This window comes from Canis lupus, chromosome 18, assembly GCF_011100685.1.
Source record: "Canis lupus familiaris isolate Mischka breed German Shepherd chromosome 18, alternate assembly UU_Cfam_GSD_1.0, whole genome shotgun sequence".
NCBI lineage: Eukaryota > Metazoa > Chordata > Mammalia > Carnivora > Canidae > Canis > Canis lupus.
In genome coordinates this window covers 13,953,238-13,970,004 of record NC_049239.1, presented here as the reverse complement: position 1 = coordinate 13,970,004, position 16,767 = coordinate 13,953,238, and the positions used below count along the sequence as shown (strand labels likewise).

General features: G+C 42.5%; 1 long non-coding RNA gene across 1 annotated transcript; it reads left to right on the top strand.

Annotated features, from left to right (window-relative positions):
* The first annotated feature begins 404 nt into the window (after positions 1-404).
* LOC111090893 lies at positions 405-7,380 on the top strand. Its single transcript, XR_005373174.1, has 2 exons — positions 405-840; positions 7,137-7,380. It is a non-coding gene; the product is annotated as an uncharacterized LOC111090893 (long non-coding RNA).
* The last annotated feature ends 9,387 nt before the right edge of the window (positions 7,381-16,767 follow it).

The window sequence follows — 16,767 nt, the reverse complement described above, 5'->3', positions numbered from 1 at the left end:
AGGTAAAGCAGTCATCAATAACCCTGCTTTACTGACCAGAAAATGAAAGTGACTCCCCAGCTAAGCAATTCCCACATGGCCAGGCAGGATGAAAAGTCAGTTCCTGAAGGCATCTGGTAATCTTCCTACGACATCACTGTTTTCCCAGCTACCAGTTATCTCAGCAAATGTTGCCAAGATTTTCTAAAATCAAAACAAAAATACGTATTCTCTTTAAAACGTATACATATTTACATACATACATGATATGGATAAGAAACACATTCGAGAAAAGAAAAAACTGGTCGGGAGTTACCACTCCAAAAAGACTGGAAGTCAATATTTATTTAAGGCTTCCGGTCAGTCGATACCACTTTGTCAGACATTTAATCATGTGACTTGAATCTCTCCATCCACGTGGTTCCAGGCAAAATCATTAGAAGCTAGTAAATAAGAGCCATGTTTAGATGAGATTTTGCAAAGGCCGCCCTGGAAAGGCAGGGCAGCGCCAAAATTCCAGGACTGCCCTTGCAAAAGAAGCTCCGTACTAGAAATCCGGGATCATATTCTAGTCTGGCTCTGAGCCATGTGACCTTGGGTGAATCAAGTCAACACTCTGCACCTGAACTTCTCGCTTTCTAAAATTGATTCAACTACCCTGATCAACTTCTGTACTGTCTAAACTATCAACGATACTGATCAGCCTCAACTATACCGATCCCCGACTTGCAACATCTCTAAGTCATCGCCTATCGGGAAACCTGGTGAGAGCTCCCCACTCTCCCACAGTCTGGTTTAGCTTATAATCCTCTTGATTTGCAATGTGTTGGAGCCAGCTCAGGTCAGCAGGAAAGCTCACAGGTATGTTTAGCCTGATTTCTGCAATATTTTTAAAATATCTAAAAAACTTAACCAAGCAATTATTTCTTTGATTCGCTCAATTGGGGATAAAATTTTTTAAAGAGACTGTAACTTTATAACTCTCGACCATACTACTACTATTTTGGTTCAGCAATATGCTTCTTCTTCCCTCCTCCCCGCCTTGCCTGTATTAAGCGATGTTAAAATATGCTGTCACACTAGAGACTTGTGGGGGATTTAATGCCAGACTTCATGTTTTGGCACCCATAAATAGTCGGCCACAGTTCCAATCTGAGAAAGATATAGATGCATCTCGAGTCTAGCTATTGGCTCTCAGCTGGTGGCTTCTCAAATGTCTCCATTTCCCTCAGCCCCTTCACACTCACTACCAAGCAAATAGGTAGGTTTCTAATGAGATTAACTGCTGGGTAATGATATAAAATGGTGTGCTAGGCTGAAATACAATAACCTAGATGAAAACAAAGCCCCCTATCATTCTCCACCCCATGCTCTGGCGCCTCACCACCTGGGTCAGTGGACCTGAGCTCACAGCCCTCACTGGCCTCCTGCAGAGGAGCCAAGGGGGAGCTCAGCCTCAGCTCCTCAGTCTCCTGGGGGATCTTACTCCCCAAAGTTTCCCCCAGATCCTATCTCAGATGTCCAGGCTCCCGTGGTGGCTGGGGCTATTCTCACAGCACTGACCTAACTCCCTGACGGATCTCACACACCCATCATCCATTGTCCCTCTGGGAGCAGAGTGGGCCCCTACTCCCCTGGGCAGGGTCTTGATAATAAAACAGTATTGTTTTGCAAAAAACAAAAACAAACAAACAAAAACACAAAATAAAAAAAATCTCTGTAGTTAAATATATGTTACCAACCTTGGACTTTCAGTTTCTTAAAAGAAAAACAAACCAGAAGTAGAGACAGTGCATTCATCTCATTACATCTAATTCTCCACCAACAAGAATACTCAAGTTTCACTATCCAGTTGGGTGTTCAAATGAGGACATCTTTCTAAGGAAAACTTTCATAATTTCATGACCTAGTAGAATTAATTTTTCTTTTCACATTTTGAATTGCTACCATAAATACAAATACAAATTCAGCAGTCAGAAATTTTTAGCACCTTAATTTAGGTAACCAATGACTGCATAACTTGTTTATTTGTATATTAGATATAAGCTTTTAAGTATATTGTAACATTACCAGTGTTTCTTTGGCTGAATTTTCACAATTATTAGTGACAAATTTTGAGAAGGGAGGGAGTTTTGGTGAGTGGGAGCCCAAGAATGTTTACTTAGCTGCCTTTCTTTATTCACTGTAAATATTTCAGTTAAAAGAGTGTCGGGGGCTTCTGGGTAGCTCAGTCGGCCGAGCATCTCTTTTGGCTCAGGTCATGATCCCAGTGTCCTGGATTGAGCCCTGCATGGGGTCCCTTAGCAGGGAGCCTGCTTCTCCCTTTCCTGCTCCCCCTGTTTATTCTCTTGCTCTCTCGTTCTCTCTCTCTCTGTCAAATAAATAAACAAAACCTTATATAAAAAAAGCCATGTAAGAGCAGGTGGTTGGATCTTTCTGTTTAAAAAAAGAAAGCAGTTTTGCTTTCATCACTCATCCCATCCCATCAGTGGCTGCCTAATCTCACTTGCTGGTGTCATGCAAGAAATGGATGCTTTTAGATACCAAGCTCTTACACATGTTCATTGTGTTCATCTTTTGATCCTTCACCTCTCTGCTCCTTTGTGATGTTAAAACACCTCAAAGCTTTGACTCAAATGGTGTCAAAACATAAAGACACAGTGTTGAATCCGCTCATGAAGCCTCAAAACCAGTTATTCTATCCTCGCCATGTGTCCGCCATTCGCAACAGAGTAGTGAATCACAGGGCAGGGAAGTGAATCACAGCCACACCAAGAATTCCCCCTTTCTACTCTACCAGCTGTTTCTAAAGAATTGTAGAGATCTGAGCTCAAAGTGTACCCAGAAAATTTGAGATGGACTTTTTCTCACATACAACGTGTCAGAACTACACAATCAACCACCTTGACAGTCATCTGTTCATTTACAAAAAGAGTAAGTCGTCTGTTCATTTAAAAAGAGTAAGCATGTCACTAAAATTTATTTCCAACAGCTACAGAACAGTTCATTAATTTTATTATAGTCAGAACCCATGTTACCCACATGTGGTTCTTTTTCCCTATTTCCTCTTCCCTCTCTTCTCCCTTTGTTGCATTAAATTGATCCTATGTCTCCCTTTTTACTGCTTTGTCCTCGTTCCCCTCCTATGGATCCCTAAGGGGTTGCCCCAGGACTGTATAATAATCCAAGAAAATTCCTGGGATTCCAAATGTAGGGGGTGGTTCAGGAAATCTTACACAGAGACCCTGAAAAGACAGAGTGGTTCCTGTAAATCCATTCATATGGTCCAAGTGGGTGAGGGAATTGGCTGACAAACATTAATGTAAAATGCTAAAATCCAAATCTCCACAAAACAGCCAAATTTGTAAAAGAATTTTCTTCTTCTCAACAATTTGTTCACTCCATATTTGTCCTTCCAATATTTCCACCAGTCATGATTCCATTTTTCCACTGTTGTCTCCTGAACTTGGGCAAACCTGGTCACCTAACACATCCAATAAACTGAAGTTCATTCACTGGCCCATCTCTGTATTTGCTGAAGGTAACCAAGATTAGAGAAGAAATTCACTAACACTAGGAAACAAACTAAAAAGATATGCCACTAATTAGAGTGAAAGCTAAGTAAAACACACATGCACACACATACACACACACACACACAAGAGGCCTTCTACTTGTCGGATTCAACAATTTCGGACATCAGACGCAGGGATGCAACTGTCCTGTTGGAGGGCCCCTCTCCTCTTTAGTGCTGCTATCTATGCCCCCGTTTTAGATGTTGCCTGGTACCAATGTGGGCTTTTACAGAACTTCAAATAATATGCATATATGTAAATAATGTTCTGTAAATACAAAAATCAACACTGCTTTTTTTCTAACAGCTCACTCTTCCCAAGAAGTGTTCCTATAACAAATAAATGGACAAGTTTTTACTTCCCTCTAACCCTAAATTGTGGCCTATTATTCTGTGGGACGGTAATCAGTGGCCAAGCCAGCAGGGACATTGGAATATCGGCAGTGAAACCCGTCACCACAGCACCTGCAGTCTATTGCATCACTACTGTGGGATGAGGGCACGTGGATTTTTAAAGGTATTTTTTAAAAGCCTTTGAACACAGACAGACCTTGACTTGCATTCTATAGACCCCTGATTGGGTCTGTAAAATGACATAGCCAGGCCGGCCTGCCCCGCAGCTTCTTCACTTTAATGTGAGGCTCCCAAATGGGCCTTTATTGGGAAGGAGGTAGCATGTATCACTCAGTACTTTCTAAAGGCAACAAAAGAGTACTCGCCAAATTGTGCTTAGGAATAAGCCAATTTAATCACCTATTAAATCACACATCAACCTTTATACCACAGCTTTCAAGTAGCATCCAGATAAAACTGCAGAGTGGTTCTGGTGTTAACTGGCTCACTTCTTTCACAGCACTCCTAGCCAAGGCCACCGTCCTCCTTTTGCCAGTCCATTCTCTTTTATTGCCAAGTTCTGGGTAACTCTCCATTCGTTCACCAAATATTTGCTGAGTACATACTAGGCATCAACAGTGTTCTGGGCTTAGGGATAAAAAGAAGCACCAATAAACATGGAACTCACTGGGGCACAATCAGTTAACATCCAACTCTTGGTTTTGGCTCAGGTCATGATCTCAGGGTCTTAAGATCAGGCCCTGCTTCTGTAGCTCCATGCTCAGCACAGAGTCTGCTTGAGTTTCTCTCTCCCTCCTTCTCCACCCCTCCGCACCATGCTCTTTCTCTAAAATAAATAAGTATATTTTTAAGATATTATTTATTTATTCATGAGAGACACAGAGAGAGAGGCAGAGACACAGGCAGAGGGAGAAACAGGATCCCTGCGGGGAGCCCGATGCGGAACTCGATCCCAGGACCCCAGGATCACAATCTGAGCCAAAGGCAGATGCTTAACCACTGAGCCACCCAGGTGCCCCAATAAATAAATCTTTTTTTAAAAAATCTCATTCATTTGGGGAATATAAATAATAGTGAAAGGGAATAGAGGGGAAGGGAGAAGAAATGGGTAGGAAATATCAGAAAGGGAGACAGAACATGAAGACTCCTAACTCTGGGAAATGAACTAGGGGTGGTGGAAGGGGAGAGGAGGGTGTGGGGTGGGGGTGACTGGGTGACGGGCACTGAGGGGGGCACTTGACGGGATGAGCACTGGGTGTTATTCAGTATGTTGGCAAATTGAACACCAATAAAAATAAATTTATTATTTAAAAAATCATGGAACTTGAATTCTACTGGGTGACACACAGAATAACCAACAAACATAATATATAAGTATGTCACATAGTATATGAGGATGTAAAACATGTTATGGAGAAAATGCATCAGGGTGAAGGAGGCCCAGGACGATGGGCAGGGTCTGGAATTTAAACAGAGGTCAGGGATGCTTCACGGAGAAGGTGACATCTGAGCAAAGATGGAAAGCAGTGAGCAAAGAAGACACAGCATTACTTGAGGGGAGGGCAGTTCAGGCAGAGGGAATACACAGGGCTGAAGCTAGAGGCAGGGTGTGTTCTTGATGCGATCAAGGAAGAGGAGGGAGAGCAGCCTGGGAGGAGAAGGAAAGCCAGAGAAGAGGAAGAGGGACGGGCGAGGAAAGTCATGGTGGTTCCCAGATCTGGGAGGACCTCGTAAGGACTTCAGCTCTTATTCCAAAATGACGCGGAGAGCCATTGTAAGGTTTGAGGAGAGGAGGGATTGATCTGGCTGGAGTGTCACACAGATCATTCTGGCTGCTGCCCTGCAACAGACTGCAGAGATGAGAGGCTAGTCAGAGACTGAGGCCATCATGGGAGTGGTGGTCGCAGTGGGCATGGTGAGAAGGCATCGAACTCTGGACACATTCTGAAGGGAGAGTCAGCACCAGTCCCTATGAGCTGTGAGGGAAAGGAGGCTGACTCCGGGGTAGTGGCCTGAGCAAGTGAAGGATGGAGCAGCAGGGGTGGGGGTGAGATCGGGAGTGCACATCTGGATATGTTGAGTTGGGAGACATATTAGATACCCAAGTAGGGAAGTTGAAGAAGCAAATGCATATCAGCCTATAGCCCAAAGGAAAGATCCAGGCTGGAGACATAAACTTGATTTGGGTCACATCTAAACCCATGAAACTGACTGAGATCACCCGAAGTGAGTGAAGATGGAAAGGGCAAGAGGCCCAAAGTCAAAGCCCTGGGTTCTGCAGAGGCTGGGAGTAAGGGAGGTACCAGCAAAGGAGACTGAGAGAAATGGGCCAGTGAGATAAGAGGAAAACAAAGGAGCATCCTGGAAGCCAAGGGAAGAAAGCTGCTTCCAGAAGAGAGTGATCAGCTATGTTGAGTGTCAATAATAGATCATATAAAATGAAGACTAAAATGGGCCATTAGACATCATAATTTGAAGATCTTTGGTAATCTTGACATGAGAATTTTGGGGAGGGGGACATAAATTTGATTGGAAAGGAAAGAGAATAAAAAGAGAGGAACTGGATATAATAGGTATAGACAATTCTAGAACTGTGCCGTGAAAAGTGGCAGTTGGTAGAGCTTGGGAGAGAGAGCTACTGGCAGATGTGGGGTCAAAGGAAGTTTTTTTTTATACCATTAATACGAGAGAAATATGAATATGTTTGTATGGTGAGAGCAACAATTCAATAGAGAGGAGGAAACTGATGATATAGGAGAGAGTATGTTTGCCAAGCAGCATTAAGAGTCCATTTAGGATTTATGTTCATAAATTTAAAATGATAAGAGTCAGCACGGTTATTTTTCTCCAGTCACATTCAGCTGCATGGGATCAAGCACTGAGTAGGTGGAAAGCTTAGCCAAGAAAGTTCAACAAAGTGAGAGCTGCAAGGGGACAGGCAAGGGAACGGTTTTAATGAGATATAAGGTATTGATAAGGAGGAAGGGGAAGGCAACAGGGAAGCACACAAGATAAGAGTATAGGTCCCAGTAGAGTTGAAGGATTGCTGGAGATAGTGTTATGGGCTAAATTTGTGTCCTCTCAAAAATCTATATGTTGAAGTCCCCAGTACCTCCAAACATGACCTTACTTGGTAATAGAGTCAGTTGAGAAGTCATTAGTTGCATTAAGATGAAGCCATATTGGAATATGGTGGCTCCTAAATCCAATATAACCAATGTCTTTATAGAAATGGGAGATTTGGACAAGACAACACACATAGGGAGGACACCATGTGAAGACGAAGGCAGAGATTGGAGTGATGTATCTACAAGCCAAGGAATACCAGAGATGGCCAGCAAACCACCCGAAGACAGGGGAGAGGCATGGAACAGATTCTCCCTCATAGCCCTCAAGAGGAATCAACCTGCCCACACCTTGATCTTGGACTTCTAACCTCCAGAACTGTGTGAGAATAAATGCCTGTTGCTTAAGCCCCCCTGTCTATGGTACTTTGTTACACAGCCCTAGAAAGAGTGCTAGTGGGAGTGCACTGGGGTAGGGGGTAGGGAGGAGTCAGAGAGTAGGACCCATATGTCACAATCACAGATGGCATACACAGGGTTAATGACAGGGTCTGGTATGACCTTGGGAGTAACAGAAAGTGGCAGACCAGACTATGAGAAGAGAGGTAGACAGGGAACTGAGAGACCAGGGGAATGGAGGGACTATCTATCTATAGGTTGAAATTGCCAAGAACAGAGACTGGAATTGGACCACGACGGTGAGGCCAGAGCACCAAGGAACCAGCTAGACATGACAGATGTCAATGAAGTGAGACGACCAAGTGGCATGACCTGACTACCCGAGTTTCAATACAAGACATCTTTAGGGAGGAAAGAGACTAATGCAGAAGTGACAAGGAGGAGCAAAAAGGAATTGCATCCCACCTCCAGGTCTACTAGCACAAAACCGTGAGGGAGAAAACAGCCACCACGTGACAGGGCTGCAGGAGAAGAGGAAGACGGCGTTCTCAGTGAAGAGCTGGGTTTTCATTAGAGCAAGATGGTGATGAGCATTCAAGAGCGAGGCTAGAGATATTGAGCTTTGCTAGCAAAGGACTGGCAGGGCTGAGACAGGGGAAGAAATGTCCTCCTCCATGCTCTTGAGCAATGCTGATCCAGATTGGACTAATTACCTTCTTTGCTCAAAACCGATATATGAATAGCAATAAATATTCAGTCTCCAGCTGCAGTTACTCACTTTATCTTAGAGGACTCATCAAATCTCCATTTTCTGGCTCTAGCTAGTTCTGTTCCACATTACTATACAGTTCAAAGCAGTAATGAAGCATGGCTTTTTTCTGGGACCCACAGAAATCATGGCTGCTGCACAAATTTCTATTCCTTCTAGAAAGGCATTCTTTGCTGCAAGGAGATGGGAGATAGCAAGGGGAAAGAACCCAAATTCCCAGCTGAGCATCTCCTAAGAGGCTCCCACCATTTTTTCAACATATGGAGTCATCCTGGTATCCTCTACTGTTTGGTTACCTTGAGCGTCTCCCTCGCACACCTGCCCTTTCCCCTTCCAGCCCAGAGGGGATTGATTTCATGCTCATTTAGGGTGGGCCATGGAAGTGCAGTCTTCATTCCTAACAGTACACTGACAATACAGCAAAGGCTGATAGTTGCATCCTTGTGGGTCATTCATTTATTATTCAACAAATATGTAGTGGCAAAAACTCGTTAAATATATAGCCAATAAACAAACTGATAGGTAACAGAGGATCCAGTAGTGAAAAGTAATATGAAGAAAAATAAAGCAGAGTAAGAGGAAAGAAAATGCACACAGGGAATGCCATGGTTAGTACCAGTTTTCCTCTCTTCATGTCTACAAGGTAAACCCCTAGTACGCTGCAATCGATTTCAAGCGGTTTCAAAGGATTGCATGCAACCGGCCTGCTGTTCTGCTCTGGACATTATAAGGCTGCAAAAGGTCACCACAAGTGTAGTACCTTCAACTTTGCTGATTTAGAAATCCAATGTTGTCAGTTCACCCAGGAGGAAAGACTCTGGGGAGCTGACTCCAGTTAACCATACAATGGGAAATACTTTTTAAACCAGAATGTTTATTTCTTGACCTATAATAGGAGCCATATCTGACCAGATAGCCAGGATCTGCTCCCTGCTCAGGCATGTCATTCTGGCAGAGAAGTCCTCTTGGGAAAAAAAAAAAAAATAGTGTACCTTATTTAAATGTTTGGCTATCATGACAATCCTTAAGGACCCTCCTGCATGGATCCAGGCCTGGAGGTCCGTACTTGATGGGCAGGCTGTGACTTTTTGTGATTAGAGACTCCCTCATGTTGGATCAGGTTCATGAGAGCCACTCAGCTTGACAAGGAGAAGCTAGCCTGGATTTCAAACCCCACTGATTTATAGGGTTGGTGTTCTTATGCAGTAAACAACCTGGACAACTGTATATAGCACACCCAATGGAAGCAGAGAATTAAAACAAAAGTAATTGGGTGTAAAAAGGAATATTTCCTAAAAAGTATGTGGTACATGACAACAAGAAGGGTGAGTGTCATGTAACAAGTCCTTTTACACCTTCTAGTCTATTCCAAACATAAAAAATAAATCAGATTTGCTTTGTTAATCCACTTATAAAGTAGTTGATACAACCCTGAACAAGTCTTTTTTTCTTCTTCTTCTTTTTTTTAACATTCAATTTTGGTGGAAAATATTTTAAAGTCATTCTGAAAAATGTTCACATTTCCTGACTCTGTCTTCCTCCAAGAATAAATCAGGGCAACTTGACTGATGTGGGAGAGGCTGGAATCCCGGAAAGAAGGAGGTTAGACAATCTGAGTTTTGGCCCATCCAAAATAGCTGAAATGGTCAGTTCAGCAGAAGAGAATTATGCCCCCCAGGCCCACCCCCCAGAGGAGAGGATAGCAGACAGGCTTGCAAAGGCTGCCCCGAGCCTCCCCCTGCCCTACAGGCCTGATTCGCTCCCTCACTGGGCCACCCAGCATGGCCGAGCCCAAGGCCACATTTTTCTTTTCTTCTTATCCGTTTTTCCTTCTCCCAGGCTGGGCTTGAAGGACAATTTCTTAATCAGAAGAAATCAATTCTAAGACACTAATAATTGAACACACTGATCAGATCTGCCCCAAACATTGTGGGACATGAGGCAAGAATACGATGAAGTCCCAGAAACCAGACGTCTACATATTTAGAAGTTATAAATCAAAGCTAAAGAGCTGCTCAATGAAACATGTTCTGTTCTCCTACCTCATAAATGTGCCTTAAAAAGGCACCTGGAGGGGATCCCTGGGTGGCTCGGCGGTTTAGCACTGCGTTTGGCCCAGGGCATGATCCTGGAGACCTGGGATTGAGTCCCATGTAGGGCTCCCTGCAAGGAGCCTGCTTCTCCCTCTCCCTGTGTCTCTGCCTCGCTCTGTCTCTCTGTCTCTCATGAATAAATAAATAAAATCTTAAAAAAAAAAAAAGGCACCTGGAACACCAGGTGTAAGAATGCAGGGGTACAGTGGGAGAGACTGATCCCAAGTGTACTCCAGCTCCTCCACAGCCTGGCTTCCACGTGGGGCTTCCTCCAGCCACTAGTAGACACCGCAGTTCCCAACAGTGGCGCTTCATCACCATCCCCACAAACGGCTGCCCCCAGCCTCCGCTGAGGCCTAAGGCTGTCTACAGTAGCATAAAAGCCTGTGCCAAACCTGGCCAGCTCAGGGCCATTTGAGCAGAACCTTCCAGGGGCCCAGTACCCTGATGGTCATCTAAATGCTCAGTCCCAGGTTATAGGTTGGTATATCCCCTTGAGCCCACAGACTCCCCATTGCATGGGGAGGGACATGACCAGAGCAGGTCCTCCACACCACTGAGCCCAAATTAGATCCTCTAGCCTGGATCAAAGGGTGGTATTGTCACTGAATATTTAATATTTAATTTTTATCTTAAGCACTTCAATCCATCTAATCTTCTCAAAATGTGGTCCAGAAGAAGCCTGTTAAAATATAAAGTCCTGGGGCAACTGGGTGGCTCAGTTAAGTGCCTGACACTGTTTCGGCTCAGATCATGGTCTCAGGGTCATGAGATCAAGCTTGCCCCACATGGGGCTCCAAGCTCAGCACAGAATCTGCTTGCACCTCCCCCTTTGCTCCTCCCCCTGCTCATGCTCTCTCTCTCTCTCTCTCTCAATAAATATTTTAAAATGTATATATATATATAAATTTATAATAATATAAATATAAAAATTCTTTAATCCCAATCCAGATCTATAATCAGATTATCTAGCTGGAGTTTCCAAACAGCTAGAGGTTAAAGCAAAGGAATCTGCTTTTCATGCTGAGTCATCAACTCTATCCCCCAAAAGCTGGGTCCCTGAATGAACTGATAAACTGCCCTCCCTTCTAGAGACATTGCGATCTCAATAACCCCGCTGGCCCTCCAGAAGCTGAGGCCAGACTCTTCAGCACGGTGTTAGATAAACATTGCTGCGTACATGGTACTCTCCAATTCCAGGAAACCATTACTTAATTCCTGGCAAGTTGCAATGTAATTTGAGTAGGTTGCAGCTTCTTTATACCAGTTGCAGTTAGCCAACTTCCTGGGAACATCATGGTCTCTTGATGAAGATCCTGGAAATAGGCATGGTTTCCCAATTGTAGTGTAGCAATTTTTATTATTATTATTAAGCTATGTACTTTTAAATTCCTGTTACCCTTTCTTTCACCTACTATTCAGCAGCCAGTGGGCACTTTCTGTACATGCCACCCTCAGAGTAGGAAAATCCAGGCAGAGTACAAACCATGGGTTAGGAGCTAAATCTATAGCAGAGACTATGTTCTGCAGGCCATGGCTTTCTATTGTAAGTGGCAGGTGTTCAAGAGAATAGAAGGTTTCTTTTTTTTTTTTTTCTTTAAAAAAAAAAGGCTGAACTTTATTCTACTTTAAAGATTTTATTTATTTATTCATGAGAGACACACAGAGAGAGACAGAGACAGAAGGAGAAACAGGCTCCCCATGTGGAGCCCAATGTGGAACTTGATCCTAAGATCCTGGGATCATGACCTGAGCTGAAGGCAGATGCTCAACCACTGAGTCACCCAGGCATCCCAAAGCTTAACTCTAAATATCAAGATCCAAACACCGAGGATTCAGAGAACCTTATGCCATGGACCATTGATGGGAGAAGAATGTAAATTAGATTAAAAGTAGATAGAAATTTAACAAATGGGGAGATATGTGCCTATATCACAGAAGATATAACTGGAATTCAGACACTGGTAAGGCCCTGAGAGTGTCCCTACCTCTCCATCCCCAACATGCAAGCTCTAAAGGGAACATGAGGAATAGCAAGTTAGACAAGCAGATAGAAACCTGAGATAAGTTCATGGAGGACTCTAAAGGAGAAAGGCCAGAGCCTGGCATCCTAGTGAGATGCAAGCCCCCAAGAGAAACCAACATGGCATGTGAATGATAGATGAACAATGGTGGAAGCACATAGCCAAGCAGATGAGTCTCAGAGAGCCTTGTATACCCCAGCAGGGCACCAAAAAAAAAAAAAAATGGAATTAAGAGGAACTATATGCTGGAAAAGGGTTCTCGGACCAGAAGTGGTCCCTGAGAGAGAAGAACATGGAATATATGAACGTAACAACTGAAGGCCATGATGGCGCCAGTGATGTCACCATCCGTTCAGCAAGAGACAAAATGCCCAAGATCCAGTAGGATGAGTCATACCTTGGCAGAGGCCAGCAGAGACAGAAAGTACCTTAGCCTGAATTTACCTCTTTCCACCCCACCCTCATGCTAGAGCCCCTTGCTGAAGAAGAACGAGGAGGAAAGGAATCTGAGTTCAAACTTGAAGCAATTGTCACCTTTGTCAATTTCCATCATCTACCATTGGCAGAGATTAGAACCAGAAAGCAAAGTTACATTTCATTACAGAATAATACGATTACGTTTTTGCACACTGGGGTCACACAGCCTGACACCGTAACATGTAAAATACCAAACCTGCCAGAGAAGCAACAGATTTCTTGGACCTCGTTGGTTCAGTGTGTGGCTATTTCTAGACCAGTGAGTGTCAATTTTTGCCAGCTTCCTTTTGTGAGGTCTTTTCCTGACTCTCAGATTCCTGAATTCAGATTCTGGGAGTACACGTCCTCTGAAGCCCTATATGAGCCCCGTCGTACCTTACACATCCTCACACACTATCCTCAAACGCCTAACCAGTGCATGTCACTGTCATGTCAGGTCTGAGACTGGATTTTACTCTGTGTACAAGTGAATCAGTGACTCTGTTACCATTCACAGATGCTGGCAAAAGACATGAGGTTTGTAGGCCAAAGACAAAGGTCTTGATTACTCTCAGCATAGTCAGAAGCATGAGTTCCTATTTGCCCATCTATATCTGAGTTTATATTTATCAGTATATTTGCCTTGGTTACAATTACCCTCAAAACCCGTAGGGCAACGTCATGGGCCCAGATCGATGATAGGCATGCAGTGGCTTTCCATCATAACTGTCTTGGAAGGATCCATACTTTTATAGCAAACAGTAAGGTAGATTTACAGCTCGGAGTGCTTGTTATCAGATCTTCTCGAGGTTACCAGCTCCATGAACAACCTTGAGAAATGGTCCAGGTGAAAGAGTGGTCAGGGCTTTGCAGACTGGTATAATAGCGTGATGTGTCGGAACAGAAGGGGCTCGAAGGGGGCTGTCTTTCCCATTGTGTGGGAGAGGAAACTCAGTGCCTCAAGCTCTAACACGGTCTTAGGGGCAAAGGGCAAAGTAGGAGCTTCAAGGTCATCCTGGGTTCTATCCCATTCTGCCATTTAGTAGCCCTATGATGTGATCAAACCCACCAAATCCTTCTAGGCCATAATGTTCTCATCTCTGAAGTGAGAGTAATAACACAGGTCTTGTCTGCCACAAAGGATTGTTGTTGAGACCAAATAAGCTATTTTATGTGAAATCACCTTAAAAACTATAAAACACTACACATGTATATGGAGCTGCTATAATTATGACAAATTCATCAACACCTTCTTTAAAAATAACTCAAATGGCATGTACTTCAAAGATTTTATGCAGAGAAACATGGGATATAAATGAAAAGTACTCAGAGCACATGTTCAGTGACTTCCAACTCAAGATTATATTAACTTCCAGTTTCCTTCTATGCCATACACTCCTCAAGAGATCTTCTCATCATGCCCTTCTTTGTGTCTCCAGCACCTAGCACAGTGCCAGGTACGGAGGAATCACGGATATGATAATGGAGTCTTGGTCTCCAACCTAATTAAATCCATCAGAAAAGAGAACCAATTTTAACATAAATCTGCTTTGCAAAAGCTCATCAATAATGGATGAGGCCATGCCTCAAGGATGCCAGCCAAAAATTCAGAACTTTGGGAATTGTGTATAATCTTGGGGTTTTTTTCTTATTTCCCCAACTCTACTTTTCTATCACAAGAGCTCCTATCAACAGCACACCCAAGTCTGCCTTTCTCTATGCTCTAGGTTTCTCTGTCCCCTTTTCCCCCATAAAGTCCATCATCATCAATTGTTAAGATTTGACACGTCAAATCAGTGGTCTTCAAACTTTTTTCTCACATACCTCCTAAAAGAATGTTGAAAAATTATGTATCCTCTTGCACATTTTCAAGTAGACACATAAAATTTTTCATCACAAACTTGAATATATTTAAAATATGTACTATCATGTTGGGAATATTGATTTTTTTATTTTATTTCTTTATTTTCATTTTTACTTTTAAGCAGGCTCCATGTACAGTGTGGAGCCCAATGTGGGGCTCAAACTCACAACCCCGAGACTGAGACCTGAGCTGAGATCAAGAATTGGATGTTCAACTGACTGAGCCACCCAGAAACATTATAAATATCGATTTTTACAAAAATATTTTATTTATTTATTTGAAAGAGAGAGAGAGTGCAAGTGAGCATGAAAAGGGGTAAAGAGGGGCAGAGGGAGAAGCTGACTCCCCACTGAGCAGTGAGCCTGGCATGGGGCTTGATCCCAGGACCCTGGGATTATGAACTGAGCTGAAGGCAGCCACTTAACCAACTGAGCCATCCACGCACTTCTAAATATTGATTTTTAAACAAAACTTGTATCACAGTTTCTACCCAATGGATTCTAAATGCCAAAGTAATTTGATACCTATTCTCACTCATTTAAAAAATTCACAGACAGGCTCCGCGGTTTAGCACCACCTCCAGCCCAGGGTGTGACCCTGGAGACCCAGGATTGAGTCCCACGCGCCGGGCTCTCTGCATGAAGCCTGCTTCTCTCTCTGCCTCTCTCTCTCTCTCTCTCTCTCTCTCTCTCTCTCTCGTCCCTCATGAATAAATAAATAAAATGTAAAAAAAAAAAATTCACAATTTCTTTTTTGACAAATGGAAATGTATGTCATTCTTTTTTCTCCTTGATCTCATATTTCCCAAAAAAGGATCTCATTAATGTAATATATTTTTATATTTGATAAATTTTGTCTGATCACTCTATTAACTTCACTACCATTACAAAAATAATTGTCTTTGGGTTGAAATTAAAACATTGTAATTTTGTATGACCATAATGTTCTAAGTATTTTTAAATTTTTTTTTTTATTTATTTATGATAGTCACAGAGAGAGAGAGAGAGAGAGAGAGAGAGAGAGGCAGAGACACAGGCAGAGGGAGAAGCAGGCTCCATGCACCGGGAGCCCGACGTGGGATTCGATCCCGGGTCTCCAGGATCGCGCCCTGGGCCAAAGGCAGGCGCTAAACCGCTGCGCCACCCAGGGATCCCTGTTCTAAGTATTTTTAAAGTTTTCTGGGTTATCTGTACAATGATTTTTAGTACACAGTTGACCAAAGTAGCATACATACATAGCATATTTTGAGAAATAATTCTCAAGCATATCAAGTAAAGCTTTATCAGAAAATCAATACAAATGAATAAGTGAATCTTTTTTAATAAGTTCATTTATCTAGGCTGTTACCTGTTATCCTGTTAGAATAAGACAGGATTCGGCAGCAATTCTGTCCCATTTTTCAATTTTATATACATAAGCCCTGAGAAATCTTGTTCAATTAAATAAGTAATGAGAATGTTAGGCATTTTCTCATGGAAATGTCACTCTTTTATTTGAATACCTTCATAATTATAAGTCAAAAAATGTACAGTAATCTATTATCAAAAAAGTATTTTCATTATCTATCTGTGGTCAACTTGGTTAGGTCCTCCTCTAATTTTTTTTTGAAAACGGAGAACTGGAAACCACCTAATTAAAAAACAAAACCAAGCAAAACCATTGCTATCCAGTCTCTAGAGTTCTGCATTTTTTCAGTTTTTAGGAAGTATGACCAAAAAAATTTTAACCAAAACTTATCATGTGACTATTGATTATACTATTCATCTTTTTTAGAGGCATCTTGCTCATGGAGCTAACATAGATAAAACTAGGGTTAAAAGCAAAATTATATAAATTGTGCATGTTAGGACTTTTCTCCTTGACTATGAACAAAGACCAATGCCTAATGTCACATTTCATTTTTTTATGGACATCTCAAAGTATGTAGTAAAGACACAACAAAAAGACAGACACAGATGCTGGATGATATTTATCCCTATATTAGTGACTTCTTCCCAAAGTTGGCTGAGGTCAGTTATGTTTATATAATTATATATTTCACAGAATTGGCAATACGTTAACATCTGAAAGGGAGAAATTAATGCTAATTAAACCGGTTTTCTAAATCTTAAGTCATTCTATATTTGCTTTGCACCTGGGAAAAATTGTGACTTGTTTTTGAAACTAAATAGGTGTTCTGATTTTAAAAGA